This window comes from Heterocephalus glaber, unplaced genomic scaffold, assembly GCF_053883595.1.
Source record: "Heterocephalus glaber isolate CG9 unplaced genomic scaffold, H.glaber_assembly_v1.0 deba00001452, whole genome shotgun sequence".
Lineage (NCBI taxonomy): Eukaryota > Metazoa > Chordata > Mammalia > Rodentia > Bathyergidae > Heterocephalus > Heterocephalus glaber.
Window position 1 is genome coordinate 23,233,808 of NW_028258302.1, and position 20,517 is coordinate 23,254,324.

Consider the following 20,517-nt stretch of genomic DNA (forward strand, 5'->3'; position numbering starts at 1 on the left):
AAGAGCAGAAGGGGGGCCGCCATGCTCAGAATGTGTCCCCCAAACTCATGTGCACCCCCGAGGTGATGGTGTTAGGGATAGGGCCTGTGGGGGTGACAGGTCATGATGGGGATCAGTGGCCTTATAAAAGAGGCCCCAGGGAGCTGGCCAGTACCTTTCACCATGGGAAGACACAGCAAGGAGGCACCATCTGTAAGGAATGGGCTCTCACCAGGCCTGGAATTTACCAGCACCTTGACCTTGAACTTCCCAACTCTAGAACCAGGAGAATGGGCGTCTGCCCCTGGCTGGGGTGTGCAGTTATCACAGCCCAAATGGCTGGGACAAAGCTTCCGATGGGAGTCCATGCCTGATGCTGCCCTTGCTTCTCTTCACCCCACCCACCTCCCCCATGACAAGCATGACAGACCAGGAGGAGTCCAGGTCCCAGGACTGGGCAGGGAACAAAGTCAATAGCACCTGGGGTGGCCCAGTGACACTGAGGAGCGGGTGCCAAAATCAACGCCACCTCAGCTCCATGTGCTTATTGCCCATGAACTGCCCAGTGCTGATCCAGACCTTTATTCCTATAATTACTTTAATTCCTATGACAGGGACTACTGTTATCCTCATCTCAGAGATTAGGAAGAGGAACACTGAGGTGCTCTCTCTTCTCTCTCTCTCTCTCTCTCTCTCTCTCTCTCTCTCTCTCTCTCTCTTTCCCCACCCCCAAGAAAGTTTCTTTTTGTAGCCTAGGCTGGGCCCGAACTCAAGGAAACCCTCCTGCCTCAGCCTCTCAAGTGCCGGGATTACAGGTATGCACCACCACCCCAGCAAGGGGAAGAAAACTGCTCACAGTCAAAACTGCTCACTGTCAGAGTCAATAAGGGGAGGTCTGGTATTTGAACCGGGGCCATTGTGCCTACAACCCCTCCAGCAGGTCTGAGTGTAAAACCTCAGCGACCCCTGGTCACCACTCAGCCAGGCTCTTGCTGCCTGGGACCAAGGATCCCATGAGAGGCAGACCTCAGTGGGCAGCATGTCAGGAGGGGACCTGGGGGCCCAGCAGACAGGCACTCTGCCCAGTGGCTCCCGAGGATTCTCCCAGCCGCACTGTCCCGGACAGAGTCTTCAAAAGCAAACTCCACTGGGCATTCTGGTCCACAGCCACCTGGGGCCAATCGGGCCACACTGGAGATGCACCTGGGTCCACGGTGCCAGCCAGAGTGAGCAGCAGGTGGCAGTCACTGCCTCAGCCTGAGTCTTGCCCTGCAGTGGCCGAGGGTACTACTGATGCCGGGGGACCCCTCTCATCGGATCCCTCTCTTCTGTCCCTCGAGGATCCTGATGTACATCTCCCACCAGGCGCTCTCAGGAGAGGGATGGTCCTCTGGAGGCTGGAGTCCAGCCTGGCAGCCAGAGCCTGCACAGGACCCCGAGAGTCCTCATTCGGTTCAGAATCAGACCGCACAGACTCCAAATCCAGGGCTCACTGCCTGGCAGCTGTGGCTTCACTTCCCAAGCCTCAGTTTGCTCATGTGTAACCTGGGCATAACGATGTACCTGAGCCAGCTGAGCAACATGCCCCTCTGGTCTCTCGGCCCAGGGTCATGGAGGCCCCCCAGCACGCCCTGCCCTAGGCTGAGTCACTGCCCGTGTCCTCTCACTGAGCTGGCTCCCTTGGCAGGAGGTCACTGTCCCTCAGGAGAGGATCTGTGTCTACCTCCACCCCACCCAGCCTCATCTTCTCTGAACAAGGCTCCTCCCTCCTGCATAGGATCCCCTCCTCCTCCCTCCCCGCTCAGTCCCACCTGCTAGGGTGGGTCCCAGGCTGCCTGTCCCTCCCATGAGTCCAGCAGACAGCTCTCACGTGCCCACCATGTCCCAGACAGAGCACCAGGCTGCATTTCCTCCTTGCCACCATCAGGGTGCACATGGGAACCTGGCAGCCTCCCTCACACTGGGGATCTGACCCGGAACACCAGTCCTGTCCCCCGGTAAGCAGCTCCATGCTTTCTGCTGAGTGTGAATCAGGGGACAAGAGTCCACCCGGAATCCCAGCTAAGGCACTCAAAAGCTGGGAATAAAACAGATGCTCGCCAGCACCTTTGAGCCTCTGCTCTACCAGGAATGGGGTGAGCTCACGACCCTGCAGGTCCCCACGGACTCCACCAAACCTAGAAGAGAGTCCTGAGTCTGTCAGCTGCTCTACCCACAATGCCTAGCACCACACCTTCTACCTAACAGGTCTTCATAAGTGTTGGCTGGATGGAGTCGAAGAAAACTTGTGATGCTCAGATACTTTCCCAAGTGTCTGAAAGTCAAGTGAATTTCCCAAGACCACGCAGCAGGAGAGAGAGCCAGCTCAGCCCCAGGCCCAGCTCACCCTTGGACCCTTCTCCTGCTGCTGCAGGCAGCTGGTCTCATGAGTCATGTGCTTTGGAATACTCTGTTGGTAGCCAGCTCCAGGGCAGGCCAGAGAAGCCAGGAAGCCAGACGGCCCTGGGGATCTACCTAGCCACTGCAGGATGGCATGGACCTTGGGCTGTGGCAGCCTGGCCCTGCCATCAGCTCCCACTAGCACTGGGCAGGTCCCTGTGGCTCCCAGGGTTTCCAAATCCCTCTGAGCAGGAGGGAGAAGGACACAAGGAAACTGGGGGGTACAGGGGGCCTCTGACTACAGAGTCATGGAATCAGCACCGAGACAAAGCTGGTACCTGCCTCTCTCCCAGCCTTGGTCACCCTCCTCCCTTGCCCCACTGTTGAGGTAACGCCACTTTCTGTCCCACCTCCAGCTGCTCAAAACCCAGGCAAGTGGTCTCATTCCCCTCTCAGCTGAAGAAAGGACCTGGGCAGAGGAGGCGACTTCCCAAGCACCAGCACTCTTGGAGCCCTGTCTCGTTTCATCTGACCAAATGTCTGAAGTGGGGCTTGCTAGTCCCATCTTTTAGGGGTGCCCCAGACCAAGCCAGGTGAAGGACCAGCCCCAGATCACACAGTTAACTAGACCAGGATTGGAACTCAGGTCCTGAGCCCCAGCCTGAGAGCTCATTCCTGCTGTGCCAGTCCCATGGGACAAGAATGTGGCTCAGCCCCAGGTCCCCACTGTGCCTCATACATGGTCTTCCAGAGATGCTTGTCTGCTGGGCCATGTGATTCCTCCCAAATCCCAGTGGGAGCTCTAGGACAGCCCACCAGCCAGGGACCCCCAACCAGCCTGAGCCCTCTGCACAAGGAAATGTGCAGCCCTGGCAAGGCGGAGCCAGAGAGCAAAGCTCGGGAGCCACTGGCACCCCAGCACCCCAGAGTGACCCACACAGAGCAAGGGGACTCCTGGGACCTGGGTGGGGAAGCAGGGACTCTTTGGGGAGACACTCCCCGGGTGCAGCCACAGGGCCACCCCCATTGCTATGTGACCTCAAGCTGCCTCCTTCTTGCCCTCTCTGTACTTCAGTTCCTCTATGCTGCAGAACAGACAGGGCAACCCAGGCCACTGGGCAGGGGTGGGGAGGAGTAGGTGCCCTTCTTCCCTGGAGGGTGACTGCTTACCCAGCCATCAGGCTCAGAGCCTCTCCGGCCCCCAGGCAGCCAGTCCAAACAGGCTGGCATCTGGACACAGGTTTGTGGGGTTAATATTTACCTCCCTGTGGCCCAAATCTTCTAGGGCATCAGATGAACCTGAGTCACCACCCCTGAGAATTCAAGTCAGTCAGGGGCAGAAAGAAGGGAGGGATAGTGCTAAGCCCAGACAGGCCTCCTAAGCACCTAGTGCCTCTGGCTGGGGGAGGACAGCCCTTTCCCCCACTGCCCCTGCAGACTAAATGGCCCCAGCTAATCCTCCACCCCATTTCAGCTGCCATTCATTGGAGGCTAGGTTCAAGGTATCACTCAAAGGCTTCTGCAAACACAACTTTCTTAATCATTCCAAAAACTGTATGAGGTGGGGGTGCTACTATGCCTAAACTGAGAAATTGAACGGAAATAGAGCAACACCCCCTGATGATCTGCCTCCCAAAGCAAGACCCTCCTTTGGGCCAGAGGCTGGGCCCTACTCTTCTGCTTGGGACACTCCCACCTATAGGCTGAGCCTCCACACAAGCTGGGTCAAGAAAGTCTCCTGTGATGACTACAGGGACAGCCAGCCACTCACCCCGCTGAGTACCTAACACTGGATTAGAATCACCTGCTTTGTTTTCTGACTTCCCTGTTAGACTCTGAGTTCCTTGAAGGCAAGGACAATGCCTTTCATTTCCGCCTCTCCAGTGATCAGGGCAGCCCTCAGTCCATCAGAGTCCAGAGATGATGGGTGGATGAAAGGGTGGAAGACTGCAGGGGATGGTGGGTGGGTGGATGGCTGGATGGATGGGAGGAGGATCAATGAGAAGATGGATGGGAGACTGAACAGGATGGATGGGAGGGAGGATGGATGGATGGATGCCAAGATGGATGAGTAGACGGGGAGATCAGTGAATAAGTGAATGAAGAAATGACAGAAGCCCATAAGTCATATGCTCAGGGCTCTACTCCAATTGAGAATTCATTGGAGCTCAGCTACCTAGGAATCCCACCTTTGCCCCAAGTACATAATCTGGCTCCTCTATTTTTCAGACACCTGGCTCCCCAACCTGGCCAAGCATCCCTATGTAATCAACTGTCTCCTTCACAAGCTGCAGAGTAGGTGACATAATGTCGGAGCCCATGTCAGCCCTTACAATTACATCCTCAATGCCTTCCCCTAGGTGAAGGCCAGCCCAGAACAGGCCTCAACAAATACTTGCTGAATGAACAACAAATTAACAAAAGACTGGAAAGCTTTTTAAGCATAGCAATTTCTGGGCCCAAGCGAGGCCTGCTGGTTTAGGAGAATCTGCTTATTTAGAAGCTTCCTGCATTTCCAGTCATCATCCAGCACCGGGGCCACGAGTATGTGGGTCAGAGGAGTCATCGCCAGCTGCTGCAAAGAGGGCATCTCCAAGTCCCCATCACGCCAGTCACTTCTGTCCTAGCACTTCCAGTTCCAGGGGAGTAGGGACAGCTAAGTACAGGGGGGAGGTTTTTAAAGTGCCAATTTGGGGCTATGGATATAGCACAGCAATAAAACACTTATCTAGCATGTGTGATGCTGCAAACAACAAAAAAAACCCTCAGATTCTAAGATCCTGATCTCAATCTACAAAATCCAAGTCTCTTGGGGGGAGGCCTGAGAATCTGCATCCTTAGCAGGAGGCCTAGGCAACCCTGACGCACACTGACGCCTCACAAGTCCCAGGTCTCGGGGTCCCCAGGGTGCCAAGATCACTTGCTTCTATCCAGCACCTTTGTGCACACATGGGGAAGTCTTGGGTGACCCCAAGAATCCCAGTAAACTTGGGGGAGACCAGAAGATCCCAATGTGCCCCTGCCACCATTAATCTGTAATTCACAGAATGTCAGCCTTGAAGGGAACTGAAAAACCCCGTCAACCCAGCCCCTTGTCCTCTAGAGGAGGAAACTGAGGCCCAGAGCAGGCTGTGCCTTGCCCAAGGTGCTGAAAGGTGTCTGTGCCCAGGCTCTCCCGCCCTCCCAGACTCCACTCGCCATCCTCCCAGGTGTGCCAGGGGGCCTAGGAAGACCCTCAGCAGCTGGCCTTTGACACCTCAGCCAGTCCTGCTGGCCCAGGAAGGTCCCACTGTTCCTGCTGCACACAGTGTGCAGGGAAGAATGGCATCAGAGGATGAAAGAAGAAAATCCAGTTGGTGGGCTATGGTTCTGCCAATCCCTGGAGGGGCTGACTCTCACAGCTCAGTGCAGATGTCTCCCAAAACTCCACAGCCCACCATGGCTGAGTTCAAAAGTCTAAGCAAGTCCAGCGTGGTGACACATATCTGTAATCCCGGCCCTCTGCAAGGCTGAGGCAAAAGAATCACAAGTTCAATCCCAACCTGGACAACTTAGCAACTTAATGAGATCCTGTCTCAAAATAAATAAGAAAAAAGCTGGGGATGTAGCTCTGTGTGAAGGCCATGCATTCAGTCCTCAGCACCATAAAAAAACAGAGTTTAAGCAACTCTAGGGGAACAACAATGTCACTATTATTCAATCTGTACATTTGGGGGAACACTTGTGTCCTGAAATATGTTACTAGGTGCTCACTGTGAGGAACTGTCCAGAGGTCAAGAACAATGGAAGAACCACCGTAGAAATCTGCCTCCTGGAGATGAACAATACTTAGCATGGGCAACAAGGCACGGATGCAGACAGCCTGCCTCCAGGATCACTACTGGCTTAGTACTTGTGTGCTTAGTACTTGTTATGTTTGGCCCTGGAGTATCCCCCAGTCTGTGGTGTGGTTGGGAGGTGGTGGAACCTTTAAGGAGGGGCCTAGTGGAAGGAAGTGAGGTCATAGGAGGCGCGTCCTTGATGGGGATATAAGCACACCTAGCCCCTTTCCTTTCTTTCTCAGCTTCCCAGACACCATGAGGTGAGCAGCTTTGCTCCTCCATGTGCTCCACCCTGATGCTCTGCCTCACCACAGACCCAGAGCAATGGAGCTAAGCACCCCAGGATTGATCCTCAGTACTGAAAAAAAGACAGACAGGGCCAGGGATTTAGGTCAGTGGTTCCATCGCCTGCCTCAAAAGCACAAGGTCCTGAGTTCAATCCCTGTTACAGAAAAAAAAAAGACACACAGACACACAGACAGAGAAAGAGAGAGAGAGAGAGAGAGAGAGAGAGAGAGAGAGAGAGAGAGGAAGGAAGGAAGGAAGGAAGGAAAGAAGGAAGGAAAGGAAGGAAGGAAAGGAAGGAAGGAAAAAAGAGAGAGAAAAAAAAGGGAGAGCAGGGCTCTGCCTGGCATCTGTAAACACAGCTGCTCTCCCTGGGGACGCCCCGCTCACTTGCTGGCACGACCTGTGTCAAAGGAACCTGCTCTAGCGCCAAGGAGGAGGCAGGTGCCCAGGAAGCTGCTCAGAGAAACGGAGCGCCTCGGGAAGGCCCCGCTCTCACTCATCCAGCCCAGCAGCAGCAGCCAGGCTCTGAGTGCACGAGGCACAGGGGACCTTCATCTGGGGTCTCCCATGCACCCCCTCCTGGGATCTCTCCCATGTGCTTCCTCCCTGAGACTCGGGCTGGGTCAACTAAGAGATCAGGCAGGCCCAGCCCAGATGGCCTGATAGCCTGTGTGACCTCCGGGAAGCTACTTAATCTCTCTGAGTCTCAGAAACTTCTTTGGAAGAAAGAAAGGAGCGGAGCTTGGGAAACAGGAAGCAGCAGAGTTCCAAGGGTGATGGAGGAATCAGCAAGCCTATGAAGAGCCTAGAAAGGTCTCCCTGGTGTCTCCTGTCCCTTCCAACACAGGCTGTAACCAGGACAAAAGGTTCTGATTGTGTCAGTCCTTGGCTTGAAACACGAACAGCTCCCTGCAGCCCTCAAGATAAAGTGCAGGTTGCGTCGAGATATGCAGTGCTCTCCCACAGCGTCCACATGGCTCCTGCTCTGCCCTGCTGTCCAGGACCCCAGCCTCAGAATCCTTCCTCCCCGGAGCCAATGCTATCAGGTTCAGACCCCCTGGGAAGGAACAGGAAGGGATCCCATCTTTCCACCCGGTGTCTTCTGGCTCCCCAGGGACTGCATATCTTATTCACCTCCAGGGATGGAGGGCTCCCTGTCCAGTGCCCAGCACCTAGTAGGTGCTCAATAAATAGCTGCCAGAAAGAGGAATGAGAGGTCAGGTGGATGAAACAAATTAACTAATCCAGGGCTCCTGCTGTCCTCTTCTACAAACCAGAATGCCTGGAGATGACCACAAGCTGGGGATCCTCCCTCCCACGCAGCTGGCTGCCCCTGTCCCTGTGACCTCCACACTCTCCCTTTCTGCACAGCAGGAAGCTACATCGCGCCTGGCCTGCCCTATATTCATATCAGAAGGACTCAGGCAGCCGATCTTCTCCCTTCCCTCCCCAGGTCCAGGCTGCCCCCTGGGGCTCTTCTGCTGCTTCTCCTCCCCCTTCTTTCCCTCCTGTGTCCCACCCATCCTGGAGAACATAATGATGCCCAAATTTGACTCTCAGCCCAGAAGCTTCAGCTACTCTGAGACTTCCAGACAGCAAAGTTCCTCCAGCCTCGGGCCGTTGCCCTTGCTGTACCCCTGCCAGGCACAGTTCTCTGCAGTTCTTTCCTTCATTGTCCTTCAGGACCCAGCTTAAATGGCTCCCTGATCCCTCTGCCCCCCCACATACACCCCTCTACCCCCATCCCCGCCTCGCCCACCCTGCCCTACACCAAGTTATCTCCATCCCTCAGGCCATTTCCTCCCATGACTTATGACACAGTACACCATTACTTTTTAAATTTTTCTGACTTTGTTTTTTGTCTTCCCTGCTGCTGTGGCTTGTACGTGATTTGTCCCCAAAGGGTTCGTATGTTGGAAGCTTGGTCCCTGTGCTGCTGGTGTGGACCCTTTAAGAGGCAGGGCCTCGTGAGAGGACCTCCTGTCAATCAGGGCTGACCCAGGAAGGAGCAATGAGACTGCAGTCTCTCTTGGCTTCCTGTCTGGCAATGTAGTGACTCCCTCTTGATGCACTCCCACTGCTGTGTTGCCACATGCCTTCACTAGCACTGAACCAATGCCAGGGCCATGCCTTCGAACCTCCACAACTGTGAGCTACAAACCTCTTCTCTTTACAAAATTACCCTGCCTTGGGTATTTTGTTATAGGAACAGAAAACAGATGGATACATCTGCCATCATATGCAATCCACAGGACAAGGTTACAGTCCATTTGCTCTCAGTCATTACTGGAAGGGGTCAGAGGATGCCATGCTAGCATAAGCATTATTCTGAGCTGAAGGCACTGAGCAGCTGCAGAGGCAGAAAGAACTCTCTCCATGCATGCCCTTTCTGCCTAAATGAGGGCATAAATTTCCTTTTTTGTTTTTGTTTTTGTTTTAGACAGGATCTCACTATGTAGTTCAGGTTGGCTTTAAACTCACTGTGTAGCCCTGACTACCCTCAAACTTGCTGCGATCCTCTTGCCTCAGCCTCCAGAGTGCTGGGATTGCAGGTGTGCACCACCATGCTTAGCTGTAAAGTTCCCTTTGTAAAGGCACATAAACATCCACTGCAAAGGTGTCCCTCTCCCTAATCAGGAGCAGCTCTTATCTGCAGAACAGCCCTCACTAAACAGACTTATCTACTGTTATCAGCCTTACTACACTTTCCCAGAATGTCCTGACTCTGGAAGCCCAGCCCATTTCCCTTTCTCTATCTAGTGACTTCACACTGTGTTAAAATGGTATGTAGGAGGGCAGGTAGAACACATGCCCAGAGTACAGGGGGCCCTGGGTTCCATCACCAGTGCTACAACACTAAAAGTATCTAAGACCCCGGGTCTAATCACTACTTTGGGTTTTTATTTCTTTTCTATGAAACCCCAGTGCAATTTTTTTCAGTGCAATTTTTAAATATACATATATATTTACATCAAATAAAATCTGTATCCTTTTTTTTTTTTTTTGGTACCAGGGATTGAACTTGGGTCCTTGTGCTTGTGCAGCAGGTGGCGAAACCACTGAGCTAAATCTCTGGCCCCAATAGAAGGTGATTTTAATTTTCTTTTCTTCATACATATGCTGTCTCCAGTGTCATGCAATATTTGTATAATTTAAAGTAAAACAAACCCTCATATTAAAAGAAATTCGAAGGTTCTGGGTAATGTCTAGGTTCAAGGATGTTTTTCTTCAATTTCCAGAGACTGTTACTTGCCTATTTGATTTAACCATTGTTTTTCCAAGGAAATTGAATAAAAGGCCCGCACTCCAAGTCTGCCCACTTCAAACAATGAAGAGAGGGAAGGAGAAGGGACTCTGGCTTGTATGCTAATGGCTGGGATTCCAGGCTGCATACCAATCAGGCAGGGACCCAGGAATAACTCGGGGATCCGAGACCCAGAAATCCCACCTTGCCTCGGGTCCATCGTGGGCAGGTGCCACCTCCTATGCATGCACACGTTCATGTGCACACAGACACACACAGCCCTGGGCTGTGGAGGCAGCTATGGCAGCAGGAAGCTCAGGGCCAGGCTGGAACCAAGAGGCGGGCACTACCTGTGCTGCAGCCCAGTGCTCGCCTGTCCTTGCCATTCCCATGATGATGGGCATTATTAGGGTGGCAGAAATCCAGCACCTTTAGGACCCCAGCTTGGCAGGCGGGTCTGTGGGCCAGCAGAATGAGAGTCTATGTTGCTTCCACCTCCCAGCACCCGGCCCTGGGCAAGTAAGATGACTTGGCCTGTCCTTGGGAGATAATGATATGCCTGCCTCTCAGGTGGGTAAGGACAGAGCAAGCTCCTGAGCTGTGGGCTCCCAAAGTGCCTGCCACACCTCAAACACACACCCTTAGCTTAGTGCCCTCCATAGTTATGAGCCATTAGTACAAGCCCTTTCCTGACCCCAGTCTGGGGCCCGTGTGGGCACTGGGATCCTATTCCCAGCCATGACCCCGAGCCACAGGGTAAGAGACGAACCCAGCTATGACCAGGCAGGGCCTCCCCACACTGCATGAGAAAACACGCATTAAGCCAGGTGAGGTCGGGGATTTAGCTCAGTGGTTCCGCCGCCTGCCTCGAAAGCACGAGGTCCCGAGTCCCGAGTTCAATCCCCGGTACCCAAAAAAAAAAAACCAAACATTAAACCAGGCGCAGTAACTCAGGCCTGTATTCCCAGTACTCTGGGAAGCTGAGGCAGGAGGATCATGAGCCCAAGACTAATTTGGGCAATTTAGTAACTCAGCAAGACCCTGTCCCAAAAGAAAAAATAAAAAGTTCTGGGGATGTAGCTCAGTGTGAAGGCCCTGGGTTCCGGCCCCAGTCACACACACACACACACACACACACACACACACACGCTAGTTTCATATTAAGAGTGGCAGAGTATGTGGTGATTGCAGACATCTGGTGAATCCTCCCTCCTCACAGGGAAAAGAAAAACAGAAGAAAGGAAGTAAACACAGGACGGTAGAGAGATCTCGGGCCTACCTGCTTGGTATCCTGCCAGGTACAAGCACTGTGGCTGAGTTAAATCAGTCCACCTCCCCTGAGACTGTTTCCTTACCTAAAACAGGAGATAATAGCTGGGGGGGGGGGTGCACACCTGTGATCCCAGCACTTGGGAATCTGAGACAGGAGAATTTCAAGTTGGAGACCAGCCTGGGCACCATAACGAGGTGAAAGCTAGCCCAGACTACATAGCGAGACCCTGTCTCAAAAAAAAAAAAAAGAAAGGAAAAAAGAAAAAGAAGACAGGATAACAGTGCCTATCTACCAGTGCATAGTAAATGATCAGTGCACAACAAATGCCTGGCATGTACAGGCACAAGGGCCACGTGAGTTGCCTCTGAACAAGCAAGTTCTCAATTATCCAACTTAATCACAGAAACTACTTTTATGCTAGCTTTTCTGGTGTCACTGGAGGCGGGGGACAGCAGGTAACCACAGGCCCAAGTGCGCAGTGTGGGCCTGATGCTAAGATGGAGCCCTTTTCAGAGACTCCACCAGCCACAGCTGTCAGGGCTGGAACCAGAGCAAGCTTGTGCATAGCAGGAACAGCCAAGAAACTTACAGATCTGCAGCACACAAAGCCCGGCGGGCGAGGTCTTCGGGTGCCTTTTGCTGATACCCAGATGCTGCAGTGGCCGCTGATCTGAGGCAGGGTCCAGCGCTTCCCCAAACCATGCACACTTGGGGTTCACCTGACCCCGGGCAGCCTGAGTGCACAGCAGCCCAGGGCTCTGAGCCTTCGCAAAGCTGTTCTTCCACCAGCTCCCTGCCCTGTCCCACCAGCTCTCTGACCGCACTCCTAACACATACCCCTCCACTGCATGTCACTGGTCCCCGTACACATGTGTTTTTTTGTTTGGTTTTTTGGGGGGGTTTTTTTTGGTACTGGGGATTGAACTCAGGTCCTTGCACTTGGGAGGCAGGAGGCGGAACCACTGAGCTAAATACCCAGCCCTGGTTTGGTTTGTTGACAGGGTCTCACCATGTAGTTCGGGATCCCCTTGAACTCACTATGTACCCCAGGTTGGCCTCAAACTCGTGGCAATCTTCCTGCCTCAGCCTCCCAAGTGCTGGGACTACAGGTGTGCATCACCACACCCAGCTCTGTCCATGTTTTATAATGGCTGCATTCAACAACCAGAGTGCAATTTCCTAAAATTCAACAATCAGTTCTTGAGTGTTGGTACAAGTGGACTCCAGCAGCCACTGCCCGGGGCCCTCACGGTCACTCCTGGGTCTCCCAGAGATCACAGGCGGAATAAGAGCAGCAGCCAGACTCTACTCTCCTGACCGGCCCCCAGGTCCCTCTGAACGGGTTCTGTGCACCACAGCCTAAGCCACCCTCAGACAGCTGCAGCCACACACAGGTCCTGGACGTCAGACATCCACAGGTCCTGAGCTACTTGACCTGTTCATGCTTGCCCTCAGACGTCATCACCACTTGGCCTACCAGATGCCTGGGTCACCACACTCCCAGACGCCAATGTGGTGGTGCACACCTGTAATCCCAACATGCAGGAGGCTGAGTCAGGAGGATCGCCATAAGTTTGAGACCCTGTTTCAAAAAAAGATGTTTGTGGGCTGGGGATTTACCTCAGTGGTTCCGCCGCCTGCCTTGCAAATGAAAAGAACCAAGTTCAATCACCGGTACCAAAAAAAAAAAAAAGATGTCTGGGTCTCCAGGAGTGGTTACTCAATCTATGGCAAAGCTGGCTCTCAATGAACTACATCTCTTTCTCAACATTTTCCCTCTTCTTGATGCAGTGGAACAGGGCACTCATTTGATTTGAGCACAAATGAAAACCCTACCACCACCACCCCACCAGGGGATGTGGCTCAGTGGTAGAAGCCCTGGGTTTGATCCCCGACACTGGAAAAAAAACAATAATAATAATATAACCTCCACTATAGCAGGCCCAGCCCAGCAGCTGCTCCTCTCACTCTGCGCCGGCCAAGATCCTAGAATCCCCCAGAACACCAGCTCAGGCCCCCAAAGGTGTGTCTGGAAAGCCCCTGCCTGACAGCACTTGCCATCTCCATAGCAGAAAGACTCTCACCATGGCCTGGTCCATGCAGAAAATATGAGATCCCTGAACAGAGTGGGCTGCACGTGAATTAGCACACCACAATGTATGCCTCACACACAAAGCACATGTACACACAAAGGAACAAATAACCACAAATGCACACATGACAGCAAAATATAATAAAATACTTAGAAGTAACTTTGAGTATTTCTTTCCTTTTTTCCCCCCAGTACTCAGAGTTGAACCCAGAGCCTTAGCACTGAGCTGCACCCCCAGCCCTTTTTATTTTTCACTTTGAGACAGGGTCTCATGGAGTCACTAAATTAACCAGGCTGGATTCAAACTTGCAATACTCCTGCTTCAGCCTCCCAGACTGCTGGGATTACAGGTATGCACCACTGTGCCTGGCTTTACTTTTGAGATTAAATATCATTTATTTAATTATAAATTTATCTTACAATTTTTTTGGCAATAACCAACATTTATTGAGCAATGATTATTATATTCCTGATGAGTGCACAGATAGTACATTGATGTGGATCAAGTGCTTTATATGAGTTATTTCATTTAATTCTCACCACAGCTCAATGATAGAAATATTATTATTTTATTGATGAAGATATGGAAGGTAAGGAATATATACAAGTTGTTTCTGCCACATTGGTAATAAATAGTGTCAGGTTAGGGCTTTGAACCTAAGTGAGTCTAATGCTAGAAACTAGACAGTTACTTTTTTCATGAAATTTTAAATTTCAAAAGTGTTTTTTGTCCATAAATAACAGTTTATCAAGCTATATGTTTTGGTTTAAGACTCTGACAATGTCACAATTTTTTTATAATGGCCATGTTTTGTTTTTTTGTTTGTTTGTTTTCTGGTACCAGGGATCGAACTCAGGAACCTGTGCTTGCGAGGCAGGCACAGTGCCATTGAGCTAAATCCCAGGCCCCTAGCATCAGTTTTTATACATCAGTACCTCCTGACACCATCCCAGACCCTAGCACAGGCTCTGTAAAGACAGGTGACCCTGGGAACTTTATCAGACCAGGACCCAGACAGGAAGTGGCTCTCTTGCCCTCCAGGTAGACAGAGAGACCAGGGGAACTCTGGGACACAGCCAGGAAGCAGCTGGGTTAGGCCCGAGGCAGCACGAGGCAGCACTAGGGGCAGGAAGAGAACTCCAGTTCATGTCTCTCTCTGGACTTTAGAGCTGGTGAGGGCCGGACAGCAGCCCCTCCTCCATTGCTGGCCCCGGTTGGGATTCAAAGCCGCTGGAGAGAAGCTCACAGAAGCCAGCGAGGTTCAGGCAGCCAGAGGCCCAGGCACAAGTCCTGGCTCCCCAGCTGAGTGGCCATGACCTTGAGCCCAAGCCCATCTTCTCTGCCTAATTATCAGGACTGCTGGGCCCGGGGATTTAGCTCAGTGGTTTTGCCACCTGCTACGCAAGCATAGAGACCCGAGTTCAATCGCTGGTACCAAAAAAAAAAAAATCTCATTTTTGGGGCCAGGGATTTAGCTCAGTGGTTTCGCCGCATGCTGTGCAAGCGGCAAGCGCAAGGACCCAAGTTCGATCCCCGGTACCAAAAAAGAAAGTTTGAACCTGAATTATCAGGACTGCTGTCAAAACAAAGAGAGTGGTATGAAAGTGCAATGTAAACCTACATTTTTGTTATTTTTATTACCAAAGCATACATAGCATTCACCTTATCTTTTCAAAATGAATCTAAGATTACACTCTTTCCACTCCGGTACTCGTATAAGAGGTCACAGCCTCGAAGCACCTAGCCCAGCTCCTGGCACTAGCAGAAACTAAATGTCTGCTAATGAATTTATGATTTTGGTTTTGTTTGTTGGTTGGTTTTTTTGACATGTAATTCAGTCTGGCCTTGAACTCACTATGTAGCCCAGGCTGGCCTTGAACTCATAGTGAGCCTCCTGCCTCAGCCTCCCGAGTGCTGAGATTACAGGTGTATACAGCCACACCTGGCCCAACTTATTTTTCTTGAATCAACAGTGGACCTTCCTCTGATACTAACCTAGTACCGAGGTTCCCGAAGTGCCCACCAGCTTCTCCCCTCCCCAGACTCTGCCAAATTTAAAAGGTGAAACACCAGCATTAGGGACCACCAGTTCCACCAATTATTTATTGGGCACCTATTTGTGACAGGTGCTGTTTAACACTGACTGGTGACCAAGGACAGACATGGTCCCTGCACTCGAAGGCTTCCAGGGTACGGGGAGGTGTAAAGGAGCCCCTCTAGCAGCCTGGCTTGCTGGGGAGGATGGGTCCCCAGATGAGGACTAAAAGAGGTGTTGGACAGAGCCCACTGTCCGGACAGTGACCCGAAGGGCAGAGGCTCTCTGGTGGAAGGAACAGGAGACCTGAGAAGGCAAACTTCGAGGGAGCAGAGGGAGAATGAGATTTAAGCACAACATGGGGCCCTGTAAATGGCAAGATGGGTTCCAAGCTTCACCCTGAAAGCCCCCGCTCCCAGTCACAAGAAGCGTGGCAACTGCCAACTGCACCCTCCTTGCTCCTCTGTGTTCCGGGGCCTGGACACTGTGGGGACCCACAGCAGCATGGACAGACGATGGGCAGGTGGATAGATGGAAGCAGGCTGCAGGAGGGGGCTGAGCATTTTAATGAGCCTTGCAACCTGCCTCTCTCTCCAGCATCTTGGCAGAAGCAGATGGGGCTCGGGCAGGCAGGCGCAGCTCCCCCTATTTGTTGAATCCCCAGGGAAGCCAAGGACTGCAAGACTGCCACAGACTCCAAAGTGCCACCTACCCACCTCCACCTCTCAGGGTGCCCCCCTTCCTGGCTCTCAGGGCCAAATGATGATTGGGGACGCCATCCCAGCACCCCAGCATTGGAGAAGGAGACCCAGGCTCCCTCTTCTGCCTCCAGGAGGCTGATGTCCACCTCACCCCACGCATGCCCTTGCTCCGGGAGCACCCAGGGCTGCCTGGCCTGGGTACCCACGGCCTGTGGCTAACCCTGCAGCCTCTGCTCTCCTACACACTCCCTCCTGTGAGAGGCCATCCCGGTCTGCCTTCAGGCAAGGACCCCAGATGGGAGAGGCTGACCCAGCACAGAGGCTCGGGGGGCATCCCGGACCCCTCCCTCTGCAATCAGGGGACCCCCCACCCACCCAAGGTCAGTGCAGGAGGGAGTGGACCACAGTCTACGGTGGGAAAAGTGAGGCACAGCGTGGGGATGCGGATTCCCAAACTGTCCCAGCTGACTGGCTGCAACACACACACACACACACACACACACACGCACACATCCTGGGGCACAAAGGCTAACGGGATCGTGCAGAGGGCCCCCAAGGGGCAAGCAGGGACACAGAGACTGGGGGCAGGGCCACCCGCTTACGCCAGCGACAGGAGCGCCCCGCGCCCAGCGCCCAGAAGAGGCTCACAGACACGCGGCAGACGCAACGCAGCCACCCGCGTGGCGACCCCTTTGCGCCGCGCCTGCCCGGGGCGCCCAGGGTCCCCACCATCGCGAGGAGCCCGGCCACGCGCACGCACTCACCGGCCTCGCCGCCCGGCCTCGGTGTCCCTGCCGCGCACAAAGGCGCGGGCCGCGCCTCAGCTCCCCCGGCCGAGGGCGCCCATGGCCGGCGCCGCCCGCCCGCGCCCGAGCCGATGGCCACCGCCGACGCCGCAAGGCCCGGCCCGAGTGCGCCCGCGCCGCTCCAGCCCCGCGCACGGCGCCGCCCCCGCCCCGCCAGCCGGCCGAGACGCTGAGGTCACCGCTTAACCCCTGGTGGCCTGGCCGCCGCTGCCGTGCCCCTTCCCCGCGCCTGGGGAGAGAGGAGGCGAAACAGGGGCTCCCCAAAACCGCTGTCCCGGCTTGGGTCCCACCAAAGAGGAGGGGCCCTGCACCCCCACCCATCCTCCCATCCCACAGGAGAAACTGAGGCCGCAGGAGGTGGGATCAGGTCGCACAGGTTCCTCCTCACTCACAGTGCCCCCGCAGCACCCCACTTTCCCTGGTCTCCCAACCCACGCGCCCACACAGCACGGCACCCGTCCTTTCTCCCTTGGAAAGATCCGCGGGCAGACTGGGTGCGGGCCTCTCCTGGTTACTTGCAGGGGTTTGATCTGGGGGCAGCGCAGGGGAAACCCGGGCTTGCGATGTGTCCCCACCGTGGGGACCTTGGACCACCGGGGTGTAGTTTGCAGCCTGGCACCCAGGCTCCTGAAATAGCACAGCAGGGGCTGCCCTAGCAACCACAGGCAGAGCCACAGACTGACAGGGGCTCCCTGAGCTGGCGACAGCCCTGTGATACAGCCCCATTTTCCCAAAGAGAACTGAGACTCAGCTGTGACTTCCCAAAACTGGCCCTGCAAGTGAGTGGTGTAACCCAGCTCCTGCCATAGCCCTCCCTGCAGGCCCCATAGCTGCCAGACACTAGCTCCTCCTTCCCAGAATTCCAAAGAGGGCCTCCAGATATGATGCAATTAATTACAGCTATCAGGTCATTAATCAAGATTATCCCTGTTGTTACTAAACACTCCCCCAACACCTCCCTTTGTGTGAGGAAATTCACACTCCCACACTCCGGCTTATCAGTATCACCTCAGGACTGATAATAATGCACCCCCACCCTCCGCCCCCCGGGGGGCCTCTGCAGGCTTCAGGTGCTATGCAGGTTGAGATCCTGTTGCCCTGTGTGGATTCATCCCGTTTAGCCAGGCAGAAACCTTTCTTTGCTTTTTCTTTTTTTACTCCCAATTTGTCAGGCACTAGCCTTAGAGACTACAAAAGAAACCAGGAACCAGATGGACCCTGGCCTGCCCCAGTGGCTCTCAGGCTGGGAGGAAACACAGACAGGCTGCCCCAGTGACACGTGGCAAGTCGTGCACGGGCCACACTCTCTGAAATCATCTTATTCGTTGATTTGTTAGCTTGTGTATTGTTTGTCTCCACACAAGAACATAAGCACCGTAGAGCTTCTCCAGCGAGTTGTCTAAGCCTGGGGCTTAGGGAACACTAGTTTATCCTCAGTAGGCAATAAATATTTGTTGTACACTTACTGTGTTCCAGACAGAGTCCCACCCTAGAGGAGCCTCCGTTTCAGGGGCAGACACACTGTGACCAGGAGGGCAGAGAGCAAAGTTCCAAATCCCAGCAAAGTAGAAAGTGCCACCTTCACACTTGCACCCAGTGACTTGGGGCCATTATATGGGCCTGGGACCAGAATGCAGCCTCACGTGTGCTGCTTCTGAAGCCAAAGCCATGTACGCATGCTGTACCTGAATTGTCAGCTTTCCCAATCTGCCACAGCCTCTCCTAGGCCTGTGTCCTCCAGCCTGAGCTGCCTCCGCCCTCTCTGTGTTGTCCCAGGTCATCCCCTCCCCTCCTAGAACTGTCCCAAGGGCCAGGATCCCCAGGCGCCCTCCCATGTGGCCTCCACAGCACTCAGTACTTTTGTGACACATGGCCCTGGACCTGCAGACCTGAGGGCAGGGGCACAGAGTCCAGCTGGGGAAGAGGGTCATTCAACCTCAGACCCTTGCGTGGGGCTCCTAACCTTATCCACTGAACCCCAGGTGCAGGATGCAAACCACAGCTCATGGACAGACCTCATGCCCTGCAGAAGCATTTTGTTTTGCCCACAGTAAGTTTTGCTGTTGTTGTTAATTAGCCACCAACAATTGATAATTGGGAGATTGCCCATGAAAAGCCAGATTGCTGGCTTCACTCAACAAAGCTTCCACTTTGAACTCCTGTTCCCCCTCAGCCATGCTCTGCAGGACCCTGGAAGAGAGGGGCTTTAGGCACAACAGTGCGCTCTGCCTGCCATCATGCCTGCCAGCCCTGTGCTACCCTCTGAAACTCAGGCCCCTTCTCTGTGATTTAGTGCTTTTATTTCATTGTCTCTCTCCACTCTCTACTTTTGCAAAAAAGACTAACACAGCAGCTAGATGTGGTGGTCCACACTTGCAATCCCGGCTCTCTGGGAAGCTGAGGCAGGAAAATTGCAAGTTTGACCCCAGCCTCAACAATTTAGAGACTTAGTGAGGCCCTGGCTCAAAATTTTAAAAATAAAATAAAATAAAAAGGGCTGGAGATGTAGCTCAGTCCAAAGGCCCTAGGTTCAATCCTCAGCATCATGAAAAGAATATGTATCAAATCAGAAATGCATTCTTGAAAGCTAGGGGTACCAGCACACACCTATAATCCCAGCACTAGGGAGACAGAGGCAGGAGGATTGTCATGAGTCTGAGGTCAGCTCGGGCTACATTCGTCTCAAAGACAAATGCATTCTTTTTTTTTTTTCTTTTGTACCAGGGATTGAAATCAGGTCCTTGCACTTTCAAGACAGGCAGCAGAACCACTGAGCTAAATCCCCAGCCCAACAAATGCATTCTTGAGCATAAATGAGCCTGCAGCCCTCACAGGTCAAGCCAGCCCTGTGTATTCCTTTTTTTTTTTCCCCCCCTTTCTTTTCTGGCTTCTCAAGACAAAGTCTCATGTAGTCCAGGCTGGCCTTGAACTCACTGTGTAGCCCAGGCTGGCTTCAAACTCATGGCAATCCTCCTGCCTCAGCCTCCTGAGTGCTGGGATTACAGGCATGCATCACACACCCAACTAGCCCCATGTATTCTTGCAGCTTTCTCCAGTGTCTTGCTCTCTGGCACAATGTACTCACTCTTCTCTCCCCCCTCCCAGCTGCACATTCTAGGCTCACAGCACTGAGGAACCCAAGAGGCCTTTCCCTGGGCCTTTGACCATGCTGCCCCCCTGCCCAGATCATCCCTGACGACTTCACCTCCAGGCGCAGGCTAACTGCTTCCCAGCCACAGGCACCTGCTTGGGGAACCCTCCCTCATCCTCCCAGATGCCCCTCACTGAATGTGCCCAACTCCCCACTGTGTGGTGTATTTCCCACATCCTCACCAGCTCAGAGTTCAAGGGGCTGGGCTTCACTGTCTCATTCAGAGCATTCTCCAAGCAGCACTTGGGACAGAACCTGCTACATTGAAAATAAATATTTGCTGAGTAGATGTGTGCAACGGGTTTCAACAGCCACAAAGGCTCAAAAGGGACTTCTGGGAACATTTCCATGTCCCAGAACATTCAATTAACCAGAAGCATGTATTCGCAGAGGGTTCTGGGAGTGCAGAATGAACAATTCAGGAATCTTCTCCCTGTCTCTACCCCTGACCTGGGATAGGGAAGGGGAAAGAGTCATATTTTCCACTGGCCAGAGAGGTTCAGCGTCTTGCCCAAGGTTGCCCAGCAAGCTGGTGGCAAAGCCAAGATGGGAATCCAAGGCTCCTGCCTCTGTCTCCTACTCCAGTGCCCCTTCCACCAGCCCAGCCCCACAGTGGGTCAAAAAGGAAGACATGCAGGGTGTGGTGGTATGGTCCTATAATCCGAGCCACTCAGGAGGCTGAGGCAGGAGGATGCCAAGTTCAAGACCAGCCTAGAAAACTTGGTAAGACCTTGTATCAAAATAAAA

The 20,517-nt window shown here is 53.4% G+C and overlaps 1 protein-coding gene across 6 annotated transcripts in view; it reads right to left on the reverse strand.

Moving 5' to 3' along the window:
* Arhgef10l (Rho guanine nucleotide exchange factor 10 like) overlaps positions 1 to 20,517 on the reverse strand; it is a 133,745-nt gene that overhangs the window by 101,825 nt on the left and 11,403 nt on the right. For 3 of the 6 annotated variants that reach the window (XM_004850396.3, XM_087215703.1, XM_021262914.2), the window contains exon 1: positions 16,578 to 16,734. The exons of 2 other annotated variants lie outside the window; for them this stretch is intronic. The gene's annotated coding sequence lies outside the window, so the exon portion shown is untranslated. Of the gene's footprint in view, positions 1 to 16,577; positions 16,735 to 20,517 lie in introns of those variants that run through there. One more of the 6 variants, XM_004850398.3, reaches the window with a different exon arrangement.